The sequence below is a fragment of the Mustela nigripes genome, chromosome 17 (assembly GCF_022355385.1).
Source record: "Mustela nigripes isolate SB6536 chromosome 17, MUSNIG.SB6536, whole genome shotgun sequence".
Classification (NCBI taxonomy): Eukaryota; Metazoa; Chordata; class Mammalia; order Carnivora; family Mustelidae; genus Mustela; species Mustela nigripes.
In genome coordinates, this window is record NC_081573.1 from 16,524,742 (window position 1) to 16,546,075 (window position 21,334).

At 40.6% G+C, this 21,334-nt stretch overlaps 1 protein-coding gene across 1 annotated transcript in view; it reads left to right on the forward strand.

Annotated features, from left to right (window-relative positions):
• The window catches only part of ZNF568 (zinc finger protein 568), a 136,312-nt gene that overhangs the window by 100,272 nt on the left and 14,706 nt on the right, over positions 1–21,334 (forward strand). The gene's annotated exons all lie outside the window — the stretch shown is intronic.

Here is a 21,334-nt window from a genome sequence, read left to right on the forward strand (position 1 = left end):
TTTCAGCTCTGGTCATGATCTCAGGGTCATGGGATTGGTCCTCCCTGTTGGGCTCCCTGCTTGGTGCAGAGTCGGCTTGAGATTCTGTCTTCCTCTCCTTCTGCCTCTGCCCTTGTACGTATGTGCTCTATAAATAAATAAATAGATAGATAAATAAATAAAATAGTTTTTAGAATTAAAAAAATAAAAAATCTTAAAAAGCAATACAAGGGATGAATGAACATAGGATTCAGGATGATATTTGATCCTTTAGGAGCAGAAGGGGGATGGGAAGGGGCTATATATAATTACATATAGGTTATTATCAAGGTTATAGATATTTTGCTGGGTGGTGGATTCATGAGTGCTTATAACATTATTTAAAATAAATAATTTCATAAATCAGTTTAGGATAAATTATGATATTGTGACAAATGTGTCCAAAGTCTTAATGACTTACAGCAACAAGGAAATATTTCTCATATTCACATCCATTGTAAATTGGCAGCTGTTCTGCTCCATATCACCTTTATTGCAGGACCCAGATGGAAGAAGCAGCACTTCATAGAACATGACAGTCTCATGGCAGAGGGAAAGACAGATGGTAAAACCATTTAAAGCTCTTAAAGCTTCTTCTCTGAACTGGCATATTTTATTTTTACATAGTTCCATGTCTGGTATCAGTGGACAGGAAGCATAATACTGATATTATGTTTTAAAATTGAAATCTACCACACTAACCAACTAAATAACCCAATGTAGGCCCTAAGTGGACTTGATGGCATTGTATGTGTATAACCCAAGGGTTTTTATTTATATATTTATATCTTTATATTTTATATTTATATAGAAAAAATATATAATAATCTATATAAAATAAATATATTTGTTTTTATATATAACAGCACAATTTATATATATATATGTGTGTGTGTGTGTATATACATATATATATGTATATATATGAAACTATAACTATGTGTACCTGAGAGGTACCTGGCTGGCTCAGTCAGTGGAGGAACCTTGATCTCAGGGTTGTAAGTTTGAGCTCCATATCAGGTGTAGAGATTATTTAAACTCTTAAAAAAAAACTTTTAAACAAATTTTGTTCATTCCCTATGTGCACCTGAAGTAAAAGTATCAAAACCCAGCAAAACAAAAGATAACGTTAGGAGGCATGGATCTGGTATTTACATTTATTTTCAATTGAAGTACATTCCTTATAATTCTCAAATCCAAACAACGTCCTAAAACTTGACTGAATGAGCTCTAAAAGAAGTAGTTCTGGGAGAGAAAAAAATACATATATGTATATGTATATACACATATATATGAGACCACCTACTTCCCAAGCTGTGATTAAGGTATAATATCTGTAAAGTCAAATTTTTCAGATGAAATTGTGATGCAAGAGTGCAGTTAGGTGTCCTATGATTTTCAAAAGGTGAGTTGGAAGTCTCCATTTCTATATCAACTGTGTCTCAAGAATTACTAGGAAGGGTTTGTAGGATTTTGCTCAAGTAAGAAGGATGAGTACATGGTTTATTTAATCATGTTAACATTAGCCTTTCTTTTTGGATTTAATGTAGTGGGTCTCAAAGTTTGCCAAAAGGCAACCTAGATCTAGGTTAGTTTTGTTTGATTATTTTGAGGTCTGTATGGGGGGGGTGCGGAAATGGGCAAGATCTCCAACGGGACCGAATCCCATGACCTATTGATCCCTACCCAGCCTAGAGTAAGCCCTTTAACCAATTGAATGGAGACTGAGTTGCTGAAACACTCTAAAATGTGTAGGGCAGAGGCCAAGATCCTTGGGGTCTAGGGTTATTTCCAATTCAGAAGTGTGGGAATGAGGACAAAGAGGAAATGAAAGGTCAGTGCTATTTTAAGATTGAAATAAACTTTCAGGACTTATGAAGGCTTCAACACACTTAAAATCAAATGTGACCAAAAAAAAAAAAAAAACAACAACACAGTCTACACCAAGATTATTTTTATATGTCTACATAAAACTGTGTTGAGAATTAGATCTGCAAATTGAATTTTAGAGACTTGAGATTATAAATGGCAATTTTTATATTGTAGTTCTCATACCTTAAAGCCTCTATATAGGTCCAAAATATTTGTAGGCCCTTGATTAGTCCACAGGTGTCAGGCTGTTTGCCCATCATTACTTTTTTCCTTTTCTCAGCCCTGACTCATGTCTCTAAAACTTCCCCACCCATTTATTTAATGACTGAAGTTTTTCTTTTCTTTTTTATTCTTTTTTAAATTGAGGTATAATTTACATACAGTAAAAACAGAAAAACCTTAAGTATGCATCATATGTATATAATTGTGTATTTACCACCCAGGTAAAGAAATAGAGTATTTCCATTCCCTCAGAAAGTTCCCTTGGCTGGGCACCTGGGTGGTTCAGTGGGTTAAGCCTCTGCCTTCAGCTCAGGTCCTGGGATTGAGCCATACATCAGGTTCTCTGCTCAGCAGGGATCCTGCCTCCCTCCCCTCTCTCTGCCTGTCTCTCTGCCTACTTGTGATCTCTCTCTCTCTCTGTCGAGTAAATAAATAAAATTTTTTAAAAAAGAAAGAAAGAAAGTTCCCTTGGCTTCTTCCTGGACAATAACCATCCCCTTCTGAGATAATCATTCTTCCCACTTCCATTTCCATAGATTAGTTTTGCTTGTTTTAGGGCTTTATGTAAATGGAATCGGACAGTGTTTTTGGTATCAGGCTTCATTTGCTTAGGCACTGTGAGATTCACCCATGTTTCTGTGGTGGCAGCAGGTTCTTTTTATTGCTGAGTAATCAGGGCATAATTTGTTTATCCAATCAATCACCAGTCGATGAATAATTGGGTTTTTCCAGTTTGGGACTATTACAAATAAAGCTGCAATGAACATTTATATTCAAGTCTCTTGTATAGATCTATGTTTTCATTTCTCTTAGATAAACACCTGGGAGTGGATTAGGTGATCAGACAGATGTATATGTTTTTGAAAGTTCTCAATTTTTGATACTGCTAATTCAGTGTCAGTAGATTCATTTTTCTTAGCCTGGCAAGTCATGGAAACTTAGCCACTGATTTATACTGATATCTTTGTATACCAACAAATACAGATGAACATCAGCTGCACTGGCAGCTGCTTTGGTTAGAGTGCCAAGGCAGAGCTTCAGCAGCTGTTTCTGGAGCATAATTAATGATTAGTCTAGTGTTCCCAGATAACCAGCTGCTCTTTCTCCTCCACCTAAATTTAACAACTGAAAGCAACATGAGCAGCCATTTTAGGTAATACTCCCAATATATTTTCTGTTACATGAGTTTGGTAGAGAGCTATGCTATGACTGGTGCCCCATTCCAAAGTTGTTTCTTCCCATTGATGATACTTCTGCAAGTTTTAGAGAGGTTCAAGTCACAATCAAATTTGTATTAGCCTCAGCCTTTCTGATTTTACTTTCTTGTTGCATGTTGGACAGTAACTTTCTAAGATCTGATTAGTCTAAGGTGCAAGTGTGATTTCTGCTTTGTCTGGGAGTTGTTTGAAGGGACAAATACTAAGGGGAGAGAGTAAGCCATAAGTGTTATTTAAATGGGAGGCATCAAAAATGATCTTATCTTTAAATCAAAGTGTTAAAGTGGAGGTGGACACAAAGGTGGATGACTTTGCAGCAGAAGGCAATAAGGCATGTCCCATAGGATGACTAATGCCTTCATGTTAGAGGTGCAAGAGGGGCACCTCTGAATAAAAGACTTTATCTCTTGCACTTTCTTAGACACTGGTCTAATCTTTAGTATACACCCCAGGGTGGGACAAACAAGTGCTACAAGAGGGAGATTATAGCCAGCCTTGAAATTTTCATTAAGGATGTAAATGTGATCTTATTTTCTTGGGAGTCTTTGGTCACATTAATTAGAATACAGAAGGCTATTTCTTCAAAGACCAAGTGAATATCCAGTCACATCATTTGTGTTTTCAAGTAGTGCTTCTAAAATTGTCTGTGATGAAATACAAAGTTTTTTTTCCTTTTTTAAAGTCTGCAATCTGTTGTGAACCAAGAATTTTGGAAAATATAATAAATACAAATTGCTTGAAAAAGAAAAAAAGAACACAAGCTCCAATTTTTTTTAGTTTTAGCTTTAACAGACATAGAATTAGATTTCCATAAATATAACCAGAACAAACATAACATAGGGGAAAAAAGAGTATAAATATCTGTTCACATTTTTCATTAACTTGTGCATAGGGATTAATGATATGGAGAATTCTTATTACACATAATTTTTATAGATTCATAATCATAAGCAAATGAAATATGAAAAAAATAGCAATTCTTGGGGCGCCTGGGTGGCTCAGTGGGTTAAAGCCTCTGCCTTCAGCTCAGGTCATGATCCCAGGGTCCTGGGATGGAGCCCTGCATCAGCCTCTCTGCTCAGCAGGGAGCCTGCTCCCCGCACCCCGCCTGCCTCTCTGCCTACTTGTGATCTCTCTCTCTCTCTGTCAAATAAATAAATAAAATCTTTTAAAAAATAGCAATTCTCCATAAGGTGTCTATATGCACACATTGCACAGAGTACATAACATTTTTCAGAGTTTCTGTGACAAATGAGCTGTTTAATCTGTGACAAATGAGCTGTTTAATTTATGGAGTAGGAAATTCTCTCTCCTGTGCCACCAAATCCTCAGCCACCTTTCACTCTCACATCTGTCCACAGGCCCCAGAGTCTACACTCTTTCTTCTACCCTAGTAAGAAATGCCTCTGCCACTTCCAACAGTCTCAACCACCTCACAAGTTTCACCTGGGCTTCTTCTCAAGAGTGATTTCTGTTCCCGAAGCTTTGTCCTCTTCCTTCCTTCCAAAGAATCTGATTTGCAGGGATCTTTAGTTCTGTGATTTTTGCTGATGTTTAAAGCCAAAGACATTCTCTCTCTCTCTCTCTCTCTCTCTCTATATATATATATATATATATATATATATATATATATCCCTTTCTCTCTCTCTCTTTTAAGGATTTTATTTATTTTTTTGACAGACAACGAGAGAGGGAACACAAGCAGGGGGATTGGGAGGAGAAGCAGGCTACCCACTGAGCAAGGAGCCCGATACGGGGCTCAATCCCAGGTCTCTGGGATCATGACCTGAGCCAAAGGCAGACATCCAACGACTGAGCCACCCAGGTGCCCCAAGATATTGTCCCTTTATGTGGAATCTTCACTCTGGGGCTTAAGTTCATATCTTTTCTACAGGAAGCCAGTTCTCTGGTGGTGAGTGCTTGTGTTCAGCACAACAGACAGCTCCAGTCTATCTTTTTTCTGCTGATTTCCATCAGAGGTGTTAGAAGATTTCAATATTTTCTTTCTTTTTAAAATTTATTTTGTTAAATTTAATTTTTTCAGTGTTCCAAGATTGTTTATACTCCACACCCAGTGCTCCATGAGATATGTGCCCTCCTTAATACCCACCACCAGGCTCACCCATCTCCCCACCTCCCTCCCCTCCAAAACCCTCAGTTTGTTTCTCAGACTCCACGGTCTCTGATGCTTCATCTCCTCCTCCAATTTACCCCAATTCACTTTTCCTTTCCTTCTCCTAATCTCCATGTTATTCCTTATGCTCCACAAGTAAGTGAAAACATACTATAATTGACTTTCTCTGCTTGACTTATTTCACTCAGCATAATCTCCTTCAGTCCCATCCATGTTGATACAAAAGTTGGGTATTCATCCTTTCCAGTGGCTGTGTAATATTCCATTGTATATATGGACCATATCTTCTTTATCCATTCATCTGTTGAAGGGCATCTTGGCTCTTTCCACTGTTTGGCGAGCCTACCGGTGATTAAGGGCAGCCCGTGTATCATGAATCTGGCCATTAGTTATAAGCAGAAATATTTGGGGGTAAGGGTGTTTGAAAACATTTTCTTTTGTAATAAAAGGGATATAATCAGCTAGCACAGTCCTTCCCCTTAATTTTTGCTAAACAGTGGTGACCAGCCTTGAGTCCCTTATAAGGCATCATTCCCTGTGAGGAAGAGACAACCACCTGGTAGAAGGTCAATTATGTTAGATGTCTCTTTCCATCATGGCTGGGATAGAGAGTCACCTCACAAGTATAGACACATATTATCTTAGATTTTCTTCTCTGCCTATGATGTTTTTGACAACATCACCAACCACAGATGCAGAATGCTTTATCTACCTCTTTGGCATCCCGCACAGCATTTTTTCTGAGCAACACATTCATGCCTGGGGAATTAACGGGTCTTAACACAAATTCCATCACCTAGAATCAGCTAGACCAACTGAAATGCCAGTGGGAGACATCATTCTAAAAGGCAGGAGTTCTGTATTATAGGACATAAAATATATTCTGAATTTGAGACCATTATGGCCTCCCCCCATACTCAAATACATGCTCCAGGAAGGGGTTAAGTGGGAGTGACTTCTCTCACTATAATACCTAATGGCCTACTCATAGAATTTGAGCTTTGCTTGTATGGAGGTATTAGTCCCCTAAGGGCAATGCTTGCATCTGGAGATACACCTATAGCAATAGTGCTACTGAATTGGAAGATGAGACTTACACCTTGAACATTTTTAACTCCTTTAATTAACACTGAACAAGAAAAAAAAAGTTGATCCACTGCCTGGAATGACTGATCCTAATTACCAAGAAGGAATCAGGTTAATGATATGCAATGGAGGTAAATGGGCCTGTATTTGAAACCCAGGGAATTCTCTGGCATTCCTTTTAGACTGTCTATGTCCAATTATAAAGGTTGATGGGAAAATGACAGCAATTTAAAAAAAACATATAGAATGATTGAGAACTCAGAATCTTCAGGAATGAGGGCTTGGGTCACTCTACCAGATAACAAACATAGAGCATTTGAGGTTCTTGCTGAAAACAACAGAAATAGGGAATGTGTTGTCAAAGAAGGAAGTCATAAACATCAACTGACCTCATATTCAATTACAAAATATGAGGACTGTAGTAGCCTTGCATATTTTCTCTTTGATTGTTATATCTGTTTATTTGTATATACTAACTACCATGTTTTTCTCTCTCATTTTGATTTTATATTCTTTACAATTTACTCTTTAGAAAACAGAATATTCAGTGGCGCTATAAATGAATATAAGGAGTAATTAATAAAGCCAAAAATTAGTGAGTTAATAATTAATATAACCAACTGTTAGAATCATACATTTTCTTATTTGGATAACTGTCTTGCTAGATAGAAATACAGAGTTGTTTTGTTGTTGTATGAGAGCTCATATGTGTGTAGAAGTGTAGAAACTGAGGGCCAGAGGTTTCCAGTGTGCTATTATCAATTTATTGCCTCTCAGCTTTCAATACCTTGCTCTGTAAAAAGGGACTGGATTCTTTAAGCATTTCTTCTTTACAGTGAGTATGATGTGAGGCTATGTTAGTAGAGGGCACTGGAGAAGGAAAGGGGCTTCTCTTCCTGGTTTCTCTTCTGGCTGGTTGCTGCATTTTGCTTTTTCTTGTTCTTGCTTCATGGTCTATGGGTTATGTGTATGTGAAAATATTCAGTGATGCTTAGCCTCAGCTGTACCCCAGAGCATGCATGTCTTAGAGACTTCACAGACCTGACCTGGACCCAGTGACCATCTTGCTGAGACCATACTGATGACATACTGTGTGCTCCAGGTCACATGTGCACAGTGGCATCCCAGCTTTCTCTGTATGCCTGCTTGTATTGGCTTGTATTTGCCACAGAGGGGTATCTCCTGCCGCCTTCCTGATGTGGATACCATGCATCTTGGCTGTTAGGTTATAGTCCTGCTCCAGCTCTCTGAGCATTTGGCAACCCAGGAAATTTCTCTGCCATCCATTGGGATGCAATTGCATCTTCTCCAATGAGGTCTGAAACCAAGCCTCTGGGAAGGATCCAAGTTTGTCCTTCCTTAGGGACTCTCCTTCAGCCCTCAGGGGCACTTCAGAATTCTTTGCTGTCTTTATATTACTCATCATTGCTTAACAGTTCTTTATATTAAAACTCTGTTTAAATTCTGGTGGGATTTCTGTTTCCTGAATGAACCCAAATTGATGCAAACTGACTATAGGAATTGGATGTTGATACAAAAAGCTTCTCTCCATTTTTGGCAGAAGCCCACCATCATTCACCAAGATTTTCACACTTAGGTTCTCCGTGATACCCAACTCCTAGAAGTCTCATAAGGCAGGACAGCTTGCCATCTGTTTCCGTGGCAGATGAGAATCTCCACATTAAAAACTCTCATCTTTCTCTCCAAGATATGTATTTCTGCTGGTCAGAGCTCTAACAGAACACAGGAGATGGAGAAGCTCAACAACTTAAAAGTGAAGACCTTTTAACAGTGTTGTTATATTTTTAAGGGGTTTAAGTTCTAAAGTCAGAAACAAAATAAAATTTGTTGTATTCTAAATTATTCTATAAAATATCTTAAATGGTTCACAAAACATAACATAGCTTATCCAATTCTAAAGAATAATATGTATATATGTATGTCAAAAGTACACCATCAAAATCCATATATAATTGTATACAAAATATAATTTCATGATTCATATATATATGAAAGAGTAACACACATATTAATTTATATGAAAGAGTAATATATACCTTATAGTAAATATGCACATGATTGTTGGGAAATGGGGGATTCTTATGGTCCTAAGTCATGAGCCCTCAAGTTACTTACCAATTAGGAAAAAAGCATAACTTCACAATGGAGATATCTGGCCATTACCACCTTAACCAAATGATCAAATTTATTTTTTAAGTTTTATTTATTTATTTATTTATTTATTTATTTTTTTTAAAGATTTTATTTTTATTATTTATTTGACAGAGAGAGATCACAGTAGACAGAGAGGCAGGCAGAGAGAGAGGGAAGCAGGCTCCCTGCTGAGCAGAGAGCCCGATGCGGGACTCGATCCCAGGACCCTGAGATCATGACCTGAGCCGAAGGCAGCGGCTTAACCCACTGAGCCACCCAGGCACCCTTATTTATTTATTTATTTGACAGAGAGAGGGGGGGGTCACAAGTAGGCAGAGAGAGAGGGGGAAGCAGGCTCCCTGCTGAGCAGAGAGCCGGATGTGGGGCTCGATCCCAGGACCCTGAGATCATGAACTGAGCAGAAGACAGAGGTTTAACCCACTGAGCCACCTAGGTGCCCCTAAATGATCAAATTTAGCATTGCTAATAGTGAAATGACACAACCTCATGTTTCTCCTAATGTGATACAGCAAGAGGACAAAGATGTTTTATCTGGATTTTACCATAAAGAAATAACTAGACAGTCCAGAATATAAGACATTTTTGTACAACAAATAATCTAGATTCTTTAAAAATATATATTTATTTATTTGACAGAGCGCGCTCACAAGTGGTGGGGGGCAGCAGAAAGAGAAAACGAAAGGTGAAGAGACTGTTCTAGATTAAGAGACTAGAGACATAACATTAAATGCAATGCTTGAACTTTGTGTCCTACTTAAAAACCTATATAAGACATTCTGGGGACACTTGAGGGAAATTTGAATATAAGTGAATTATGGAATTAATCATTTCCTTGGATCTGATCATAGTGTTGTAATTAGAGGTACATGGAATGTACTACTGTGTCTACTGATGTAAGTGTGAAACTGTGTTTTGTGGAACATAGTGATATATATGTAATATATGGTGCTTAGTGATGTGTGGTAAGAAAATGTCCTTGTTTTTAGGAGATATATGCTGACATATTTAGTAGTGAAGTGTTGTGATGCTTGAATTTATTTTCAAATGGTAGCGAGAGATTTTCAAAAATGGTAAGTTGTTAACAATTGGTGAATCCAGGGATAGGCTGTATAAGAATCCTTTGTACTATTTTTCAATGCTTTTGGAAACTTGAAATTTTTCAAAATAAATAGTTGAAGACAGGGTGCCTGGGTGGCTAAGTGGGTTAAGCCGCTGCCTTTGACTCAAGTCATGATCTCAGGGTCCTGGGATCGAGTCCCGCATCGGACTCTCTGCTCAGCAGGGAGCTTGCTTCCCTCTCTCTCTTTTCCTGCCTCTCTGTCTACTTGTGATCTCTCTCTGTCAAATAAATAAATAAAATCCTTAAAAAATAAATAGTTGAATACAATGTACTACTAGGTGACTGCACTCTATCATATGGGAGAAATAAATGTGGGAGGGCACTGAGCCGCTTGGGGGTGTATCTATAGACCCCACTAGCCCAGGAGAACTAGGGAACCAGATCCTCAATATGTTTCTATAAAAGAAGTTTCAGGAGGGGCGCCTGGGTGGCTCAGTGGGTTGAGCCACTGCCTTCAGCTCGGGTCATGATCTCAGGGTCCTGGGATCGAGCCCCGCATCGGGCTCTCTGCTCTGCAGGGAGCCTGCTTCCCTTCCTCTCTCTCTGCCTGCCTCTCTCTCTACTTGTGATCTCTCTGTGTCAAATAAATAAATAAAATCTTTAAAAAAAAATACAAGTTTCAGGAGAAGGACTGCAGAATATCCTGGTTGGGGCGGGAAGGAGTATATCTCAGGAAGGCAGATGGACTAATTTATCAAGAACATGGTTTTCTAATGACTGACACATTAGTCCATCCTGTTCTGGAGGAAGATTTCCTCACTCAGAGATTGGGGTCAGAAGTCTGAAATGGATCCAATGGGCTAAAATCAAATTGTTGGCATAGCTGCATTTCTTCTATAGGCTCTAGAGGAGAATCTATTTCCTTGCCTTTTCCAGCTTCTAGAAGCTGCCTGTATTCGTTGGCTCATGGTCCTTTACTCCATCTTCACTGCATGTCATCCCAAGTTCTTCTGTCTTCACAATTCTTTTTTTTTTTTTTTTAAGATTTTATTTATTTATTTGACAGAGAGAAATCACAAGTAGATGGAGAAGCAGGCAGAGAGAGAGAGAGAGAGAGGGAAGCAGGCTCCCTGCTGAGCAGAAAGCCCGATGCGGGACTCGATCCCAGGACCCTGAGATCATGACCCGAGCCGAAGGCAGCGGCTTAACCCACTGAGCCACCCAGGCGCCCCTGTCTTCACAATTCTTTTCTGGCTCTGATGTTCCTGCCTTCCTCTCTAAGGAGGCTTGTGATTACATTGGATCTACTCAGATATCCAGAATAATTTTCTCATTCAAAAAAAATCCTTAATTTAAGTGTATCTGCAAAGTTTCTTTGCCATGTAAGATAACATAGTCATTCATAGGTTCTTTCTGGGGATTAGGACTTGGACATCTTGAATGGGGACATTATCCTATCTACCACATTATCTTATTGCCATTGATTGATATGTATATTTTTCTCCTTTGATTTATTCATACATTTCATATGCTTTTAGTGTTCTTTAACATAGGAAATCTGTTGACATAATCCCTGTGCAAAATTTATAGTACATGTTGATATCAGCCTTTTATTGGGAATTTTTGCACCTATAACAACAAATTTTAAAATAATTAAACAATGATGCCATTAGACTGAAGTAGTTCTTCTGCATTACTAGCCTACGAAAGCAAACCAAAACCGAAGTCAAAATCAATGCAACCCAGTCAGAGAAAATAAAACTTAGGAACAATTAATAACAAAAAGCCAACTTAGATTTGCCAAACAGGGCAACTGCTTAAGCTATAGCTAATCAAATAATTTCCTTGCTTTGCTTTAGGGTCTTCTCTGTAAAAACCTCTCCATTAGTTCCTGTTGGTGGGGCACTCCTAACACTTTCAGTTTGATGCTGCCTGATTCAAGTAGATGTATGCTCAAATAAATTCCTGAAACTTTTAGAGTGCCTCATTTTATCCTTGAACCCAAATGAAACTAATCAATACTTTTCTTTTGGCCTGTCTTTGTCAGATTTTTGCCAGTTAGACAAAATTAATTAGAAAGCATTCTATCTTGTGGCACCTGGGGGGCTCAGTTGGTTCAGTAACTGACTCTTGATTTCAGCTCAGGTCATGATCTCAGGGTCCTGGGATCAAGCCTGGCATTGGGCTCTGCACTCAGTGAGGAGCCTACTTGGGATTCTTTTTCTTTCTCTCCCTCTGCCTCTCCTCCCACTCATAGTCTCTGGAGAGTTCTCTCTTGATCTAAAAGAAATAAAATCTAAAAAAAAAAAAAAAAAAGCACTTCATCTTTTTCCAGGATCTGAATAAACTGAAAATTCATTATTCAAAAAGTAGCTAAAAATGAACTATAACTATCTGGTACCTTTCTAGCAGTACAGTTTTAAAGAGATATTTAAGTTTTATTTTGGCTATTCCGTTCAGGTTTTCTACTTCTTAGTAGAAAGTAGTAACTTCAATTTTATTGGAAAATATACAATTACCTCTACCGTTGTCATGGAGTTGTGTTAACAGCCTCAAAATTCTTTTAGGGGCGTCTGGGAGGCTCAGTGGTTAACCTGCTGCCTTGAGCTCAGATCATGATCCTGGGGTCCTGGGACAGAGCCCCGCATCAGGCTCCCTGCTCATCCGGAAGCCTGCTTCTCCCTCTCCCACTCCGACTCCCCCTGCTTGGGTTCCCTCTCTCACTGTGTCTCTCTGTCAAATAAATAAATAAAATCTTTTTAAAAAATTATTTTAAATTCCATGTTTATGTTTAACCTTTCCCATTTGTAATATTCGTGTTTTAATTTTTGTTTTGTTATTGTTTATGAATATTGCGTTTCACTTAACTTTTTTAAAAAAGATTTATTTATTTGACAGAGCGCCCTCACAAGCGGTAGGGGGGGGCAGCAGGTAGAGAGGGAGAGGGAGAAACAGGCTCCCCTTTGAGCAGGGAGCCCAAGTGGGGCTAGATCCCTAAACCCTAGGATCATCACCCGAGCTGAAGGCAAACGCCCCTCAATTATCTTTTAGAACCAAACTGTGCATTTAAAAAATCTGGCCCACTTTTTGTTTTCTAGCTCACCAATTTCAGAGTCTATACTTACTCATTTTATATCTAACAAAATTGAGTAATGTCTCATAAGGACACGATAATGGCCAAAATAATAAGGGAATACTCTTAAAGTAAACAACAACAAAAACCAATTACACATCCTAGCAATTGTGCTCGCTTCGGCAGCACATATACACATCCTAGCAATTAACTACTATTAACAAATGTTAAAATTAAAAAAAAAAAATGTTAGTGTAACTTTCTGTATTTATGTACTTGGAAAAAGTTTGGAAACATTAATACGTGGCATATAGAGCTCAGTACTGGTATTCTATGACTTCTACTCGGGACCTCAGCTTATCCTCCTTTAATTGCCTTCTCAGACCCCTGCATCTTCAGTTCAAGACTACCACCCGTCCTCATTCAGGTTCTCCGCCGCCGCATTCCCAACTCGTTAGGCTGAGACTACATTTCCCAAACGCCTCCAGGATGGGCCCTTACCGGGAGTCCCTGCGGCCCCGCCCGAATTGGGTGGAAAGGTCGGGATGCGGGGCTGCTACCTTGCAGCAGTATCGACTAAGGGAGTACTGCACTTTCTGGTGGCGCCCGGGACTGGGGAATGAATTCTCACCCGAAACCTGAGCACCCAAACTCCACCAGGCAGGATCCTGGGGCGGGCTGAATAGCCCGGGTCCCGGAGGACTCCTAATTCATGGTGTAGCGGGGAGTCGTCCCCTCTGGTCCCGCTCTCAGAGCGCGGTTCCTGGCGGAGAGAACTCTGAACCGTCTGCTTCCCGGCGGCTTTTAACTGCTTCCCGGCTTTTAACTTCCCGCCTCTGTGCGCTGCGCAGTCTGCAGCGAGGACTGTTGCTCACGGGTTAACTTTGAGGACTCGGGTTGTGCTGGTGGCCGACCAGCCCACCTTTACTCCGCTGTGGGCTACATTTCCCAGAAGCCTCCACGGTCCACAACTTTTTTTTTTCTTTTCTTTTTCCCCCTCAGCAGACGACTTCTGCTGCTTGGACCTGTCGGTTCGCCCAGGTCCTCAGGATGCTCAGGCTAGTGTGCGCCGTCAGTACTGGCCTGAAGGCTAAGTACGCGACGCGCACTGGGCGGTGAAACCTTGTACCCGCCTGGCTCTGGCTGGATTTTTCCTCCTCGGGACTACATTTTCCTGAGGGCTCTGCGGCATCTGCCACTTCCGGCCGAAGTTGGCTGGCGGTTAGTGAGTTGGCGGGAGTTCGGGGGCGAGGGTTTGGGGCGTTGCGGTCCGCCTGCGGATTTGACCAGACTGGTGTGTGAGGACCCGGGAGAAGTGCAAGGTGAGGGGCTCCGGGGCGGGGCCGGGGTCTGTCTGGAGTCTTACTTAGGGGTGGCCGTGCGGCATTTCTAGGCTGCGTCCTCGCGCTCAAAAAGTAAAGGACGTCGGGAAAGTTGGGAATGTCGAGGCCGCTACTCTTCCCTCGGGGGAGGGAGGTATCAGCCGTGCACCTCCACCGGGTGGGGGAGCGGTTTCAGGCTGGCGCTGGAGCTGGCTGGCGGTGTCTGGAGGTCAGAGGTGTCGCTGTGTGTGGTCTCCTGCCTGTGCACAAAGTCCGTGCGATACTCCCCGGACTGGATTGTGCACCCGACCTCCAGTGCGCGGCGACCACTGCCGGCGGGGCCGTGGTTAGGACACTAGGAATCTCTCTATGGCCCCGTGTGGGAGCCCCATGTGGCCGGCCACGTCGCCGGCTCTGCCTCTGGAGCTAGAACTGGAAAAGCGCCTCCCTTTGTACTTTCTTGGTCGACGTTGAGCCGGGTCAGCGAATGGATGGGTTGTGGGTCAGTCTCATAACCCGCATGCGTTTCGAGCCTTTTTAGTCCCAGTAGTCCCTGCTGGATTCTGGATTCCAGCCGAAACTGACGCAGAAACCGCCGCTCGCTCTTCAGCGCGGTGAATGGCCTTCTCCCCGGGGTTATTTCTGGTGTCCCAGGGTTTTGCAGAGCTTGGCCCTGGGAGCACTTCCTTCCACTCCCTGTGCTTTTACTCTGAGGGCTCAGGGGATCCAGGCCCATAATGGTGCCCCAGTTTTAGAGGACAGGAGTGTGAGATTCTGACTGATGGATCCACGTAGGTTGAGTTTTAGGGCCACAGATCTGGGCTCAGTCTAAGATACAGGGCCTGGAAGAACCCAGACAGGCTCCTATGGAGAAAGGAGGCCACAGTCTGGAGTTCTCTCCCAGGACTCCCATCTGGGCAGCTGAGGTGGCCTGCTTTGTGTGATGATGATAGGAGTGGAGGTGGGGTTACAGGCTTCTTTGGTTTTGGTTTCACCCTTGGTGCCTGGAGTGGAGCCAGGGTTTGCTGTGATTTGGCCTTCTCTGAGCTCCTGGAAGGTCTGTTGTCTCATAGTTTAACCCTTTTCCACCTTTTTCATTCTAGAAGAATCCAGAAGAGGAGAGAAAAGCCACTGTACATCAAAAGTCATGGCAGAGGTAAGTTGTATTTGGCACTCTACTTGGAAAGGGCTTCCTGGTTTTCAGAACAATGTCTTGTTTCAGGATTCTATCCAAAAGATTTACAGTAGTGATTTGGAAAAAGGGTAAGAGAGAAGGAAACTAAATTTATGGAGGAGTTTTCCTAAACCAGACAGAAATCTAAACCAGGGCTGTCTGCTTTGCATACATTGTCTCATCAATCTAGAATTTCCATTTCCCTGGATTTTATTAATTACCAGAACAGCTGTGACACATGTGCCTCACTGATTTGGCAGGGAAGTTAAAGAACAGAATGAGGTTACTCGCTTCAGCCTCACTAATTAATTTCTTTGTGGTCCGCTTCAGAGTCAACATGCAGTAGCCTGTTTGCTTCCAAATTTCTAACAGTCTGGAAGGCCTGCCTGCTCCTATCAGCTCTACATACTTTCTTCCCCCAAGATAGAAAGAACCTAATTGCTCTCTTTTTAATGACTAAAGTAATACAGGATTCTTGCAAAAATTTCAAAACTTGAGAAAGTTGATTAAGGAAGTTTGTCACCCATGGTCCCCCCATCTAGAGATAGTCATGATTAATATTTTCAAATTTTGTCTATACATATGTGTAGGTATGTAATTTTGTTTTCAGAATGGGATCATGCTACTGATAGAAGCAACCAGCTTGTAGTTTCAAGTTCTTTACATGTGTTATCTTGTTGAATCCACATTAATAACCCTTTAAGACAGGTATAACTGTGTTTCTTCAATTCTGTTAAACTTCTTTGAAATCAAGACTGGTTTTGCAATTCTTGGCAAGTCATAGTTTCATCAGTGGTATTTTTTCTTTACTGGTGTAAGTAATGGTGGCTTTACAATCAGTGGTACCCCAGAATTGATGAAATACGGTATTATTTTAAGTTGACAGATAAGGAAATAAATTCTATTAAGTCACTCCAAAATTAAACAGTTAACAAGTAGTACAACTAGAATCCCTCTACTTTTGCCCATTTGTCAAGAGAGTGTTACCTTTTTTGGTTTATGTTGAACAAGTTTATATGTTAAACATATTCTCTGTCGTAAGTTTTGAAAATATTTTTTCACAGTTAATCTGTTTTGCATGTGTTTTAGATTCAGAGTTTTCAAAAAATGTTTTCTCCCTTTATCCCATGGCCTTCTCTACTGTAAATATGGAAAAGTCATTCAGGGGTGCCTGGGTGGCTCAGTCGGTTAAGCATCTGAAATTAAGAGTTAGACGCTCAAGTCATGATCTCAGGTTTGCAAGGTTGAGCCTGTGTCGAGCTCCATGCTGAGCATGGAGTCTAGTTGAGGTTCTCTCTCTCCCCCTTTCTTTCTGCTCCCCATTTGTATTCTCTAAATAAATAAACAAATAAAATCTTTTTTTAAAAAGTCATTCACATTTTCCTAAAGTACTTTGTCTTTTGCCCAAATGATTCCATCTTTAAGTATCTGGTGGAGATATGACCAGCAAATGTTGGCTGTAAAATTCCTAATTTGGGGTGTTTATTTAGATTTTTCTTTTCTGTGACTTTGGAGTTTTAAAGAATGGCATAATACTGGTAGTATGTTCAGGGTGTTTTCCTTGGATGTGTCTGAGTGTGGCTCTTCATTAATTCTGGTCAGTTAGTTCTCAAGGGTTCCTTTCTCTCAAAAGACTAATAAAATATTTTTTGTATTCTGGATTAATCTGTTTCTTTTCTCTGCCTTTTTTTCTGAATTCTGTGAGAACTTGTTGTGTTTGCTTTCCCATTCCCATCCTGGCTAGAACCTTCCTCAGATTCTCAGAGGAAAAACTACACCCTCCCCATCCAGTCTTAGCACATTTTGGTAAGGAAGGAACTCGAGCTTCCCTTGCCCTAAACCCTGGACAACTGTCCATTTCCCTTTATTTCCTCTCCTCAGAGTGGTGAATTGTCCTTTTTTACTTTCTTTCTTTCTTTTATTTAATTAATTAATTTATTTGTCAGAGAGAGAGAGCACAATCAGGGGGAAAGGCAGGCAGAGGGAGAGGGAGAAGCAGACTCCCCATGGATCCGGGTGCCCAATGCGGGACTCAATCCCAGGACCCTGGAATCATGACCTGAGCTGAAGGCAGCCGCTTAACCTACAGAGCCACCCAGGGCCCCCCCCTTTCTGTGTCTTCATGAGAAGCTGTGCACTGTTTAAAAAAAAAAATAATGGTAGAGTCTTACCTATTTTTCTATATGACCATGGACTTCGTCATAACTTCCTCTATATAATGTCATTATATAAGGTTTGGAGAATGTGATAGTGATGGAAATTCACCTGAATGTGTCCTTTAACTGGCAACCTGGAGTTCCCCCAACTCTTACCTCCTGGTCTCAATCCCATTGCTTCTGTGCCTTTCCAGTTCCCTGATCTCATGCCTTTAACCTCACTCCACTGTCTGCATGCCACATCAGACCTTTGTGTAGGGGTGGATAGTGTATTGTCTTCTAATGGGGCTCCCTGGCTCTACTTTTACTCCTTGCCTATGAAATAGTCCAGTCATGTCACATCCTTTATTGAGTGAATCCCTGTTACTTTTAGGACAAAGCTCTAACTCTTTCACATTTGTTATACATTTTCTATAAAGCACATTCTGTATTTATTGGAGCACCAATCCTAGTGTTGGAATAGAGCAGTAAGTGAGGATGCATTTAGTCCTGCCAGTGATGACCTGTCATCCAAGACCTTTCCATTCCATTTGCCACCCCTGCCCCCAGGCAATCCTATTAATGTGCATCTTTTTATTACTATGAGTTCATGCAAAATGATTATCGTGTGTTAAGACCCAATGTGATCAGTTTTCTGAATCCTCCAGATATGTCTGAGAAGAATGTGATAGTGATGGAAATTCACCTGAATGTGTGCTTAAACTGGCACATATTTGAATTTGGTGCATTATTCTATATATTACCATTAAATCAAGCTTGTTAATTTTGTTATTTTGTAATTTAAATAATTTCTGTTTTTACTGATTTTGTCTCGTGTCTGTCAGTTATTTCAAGTGATGTGTTCTCTCATAATGATGATGACTTGTCATAATTTTGTTCTTTTATTTATGTGTATGTGTGTCTCAATACATTTATTTTTTATTAGGAGTGTATATTTTCATCTTTTACCTCCAGTCTTTTTGGTTATTTATGTTTTGGTTGTATCTCTTGTAAACACCATTTGGGCTTTGGTTTTTGACCTTTGTCTTTTAATGAGATCATTTAGCCCATTAATACTAATTGCTAAAACAGGGGCACCTGGCTGTCTCAGTCAGTGGAGCGTGTGACTCTTGATCTTGGGGTTGTAAGTTCAAGCCCCATGTTGGATGCAGAAATTACTTATAAAATAAAGTCCTTTTTTTAAAAAATTGCTGATATAATTGAAAGTATCATTATTGGCTTAGTTTGTGCTTTTTAACCTACCTTTTCCATTTTGTTTTAACCTCTTTTCACCCCTGCGTGAATTTGAAAATTATAAACTAGTTTCAATTATTTAGTGATTACCTTAGAAATTTTAATGTATTTTATTTTTATTTTTTAAAATATTTTATTTATTTATTTGACAGACAGAGATCACAAGTAGGCAGAGAGGCAGGCAGAGAGGGGGGAAAGCAGGCTCTCCGCTGAGCAGAGAGCCCGACACGGGGCTCGATCCCAGGACCCCGGGATCATGACCTCAGCTGAAGGCAGAGGCTTTAACCCACTAAACCACCCAGGTTCCCCAAGAAATTTTAATGTATTTTAACTTAGTGTCCCAAACTAAAGAACATCTTTATGCTCTTGCTGAATGAATAGTATAGGGAACTAGGCTAATCTGATTAAACAATTTATATTGTTGTCAGATTTTTTTGTTGTTGTTTTAAAGATTTTATTTATTTATTTGATTGAGAGAGAGAGAGATCACAAGTAGGCAGAGCAGCAGGCAGACAGAGAGAAAGTAAAGCAGGCTCCCCACTGAGCAGAGAGCCCGATGCAGGGCTCGATCCCAGGACCCCAGGATCACGACCAGAGCTGAAGGCAGACGCTTAACTGACTGAGTTACCCAGGCGCCCCTGTTGTCAGATGTTTTAATTCTACCCTCTTTTTAATCCATAAAACATTTTTATTATTTTATATATTTTGATGTTAGCTTATCTCTCCACATATTTACCACTTTCTTTGTTCATTATTCTTATATCTTAAACCCTCTACCTTGGGATCATTTTCCTTCAGGTGGAAGTACATACTTTAATGAGTTTTGTGAGGGTTTTGATTTGGGTTTTTTTTTTTTTTTGAAAAATGTCTTGATTTGCCCCCATTTGTGAAAGGTAATTTTCTCTCAGCTAACTGAAGCAGATTGCTGTCTTCTGGTTTATACTGTTGCTATTGAATAACCATTTGTCAATCAGACTGGTGTTTCTGTGTAGATAATCTGTCTTTAATCTCAAATTGCTTCTAACATATTCTCTTTTGTTTTTAGTGCTCTGCAGTTTTGGTATAATTGTCTAGGGTTTCTTTCTATTTATTCTCCTTGAGATTCATTGGGCTTCTGAATAATGCTTTCTTTTTTTCTTTTTTTAAGGTAGTAGATTTCTTTAGATTATAGGAAGTTTTATGGTTCTGTTCTTTTTTTTTTTTTTAAGATTTATTTATTTATTTGTCAGAGAAAGAGAGCATAGGCAGGCAGAGTGGCAGGCAGAGGCAGAGAGTGAAGCAGGCTTCCTGTTGAGCAAGAATCTCGATGCGGGGGGTGCCTGGGTGGCTCAGTGGGTTAAAGCCTCTGCCTTTGGCTCAGGTCATGATCCCAGGGTCCTGGGATCAAGCCCTGCATCGGGCTCTCTGCTTGGTGGAGAGCCTGCTTCCCCCTTTCTTTCTCTGCCTGCCTCTCTGCCTATTTGTGATCTCTCTCTGTCAAATAAATAAATAAAATCTTTAAAAAAGAAGAAGAAGAAGAAGAAGCTTGATGCAGGACTCGATCTCAGAACCCTGGGATCATGACCTGAGCAGAAGGCAGACGCATAATTGACTGAGCCACCCAGGCATCCTGAATAATGCTTTCTTTTGCTAGTTCTGAAAATTTCTTAGCCATTAGGCCTTTTTTTTTTTTTTTTTTTTTTAATAATCGAGCTCTGTGCCTAGTGTGGGGCTTACACTCACCACCCCAAGATCAAGAATCATATGCTCTACCAACTGAGCCACTAGGTGCCCCCATTAGTTCTTCATTTACTGCCCCTGCTATCAAAAAGGACAACGTGGAAATGAAGAGAGCATTCTGCACAATCTTTTTTTGTATCTGTAGTCCAGTAATTTTTCTCTTTGGAGGTATTTATTCTAGCCTGTGTATGACTTAATTTTAAATATTAGGGGTTTTTTGCTCTAGAAATAATTTTTCCTTTTTTTTTTTTTTTTTTAAAGATTTTATTTATTTATCCTACAGAGAGAGATCACAAGTAGGCAGAGAGGCAGGCAGAGAGAGAGAGAGGAGGAAGCAGGCTCCTGCCGAGCAGAGAGCCCGATGCGGGACTCGATCCCAGGACCCTGAGACCATGACCCGAGCCGAAGGCAGCGGCTTAACCCACTGAGCCACCCAGGCGCCCTATTCATTTGTTTTTGAGAGTGAGAGAACACAATGCAGGGGCAGAGGGAGAAGGAGATTCCCCACCAAGTGGGGAGCCTGAGGTGGGGCTCAATCACAGGACTCTGGGATCATGACCTGGGCTGAAGGTAGACGTTTAACCTACGAGCCACCCAGGTGCCACTATTTTTTCCTTTTAAATCTTCCTGTCATTTGGAGTGCCTAGGAGCTCAGTCAGTTAAGCATCTACCTTCAGCTCAGGTCATGATGGGATCCAGTCCAGCTTGGACTCCTTGCTCAGTGAGGAGCCTGCTTCTCCCTCTGCCTGCCACTCCCCCTGCTTATGCTCACTTGTGCTCTCTCTCTCTCTCTCTGACAAATAAATAAAGTCTTTAAAAAAAAAAATCTACCTGTCATTTTTGTGGTTTTGTTTCTCACCATCTTGCCCCTTT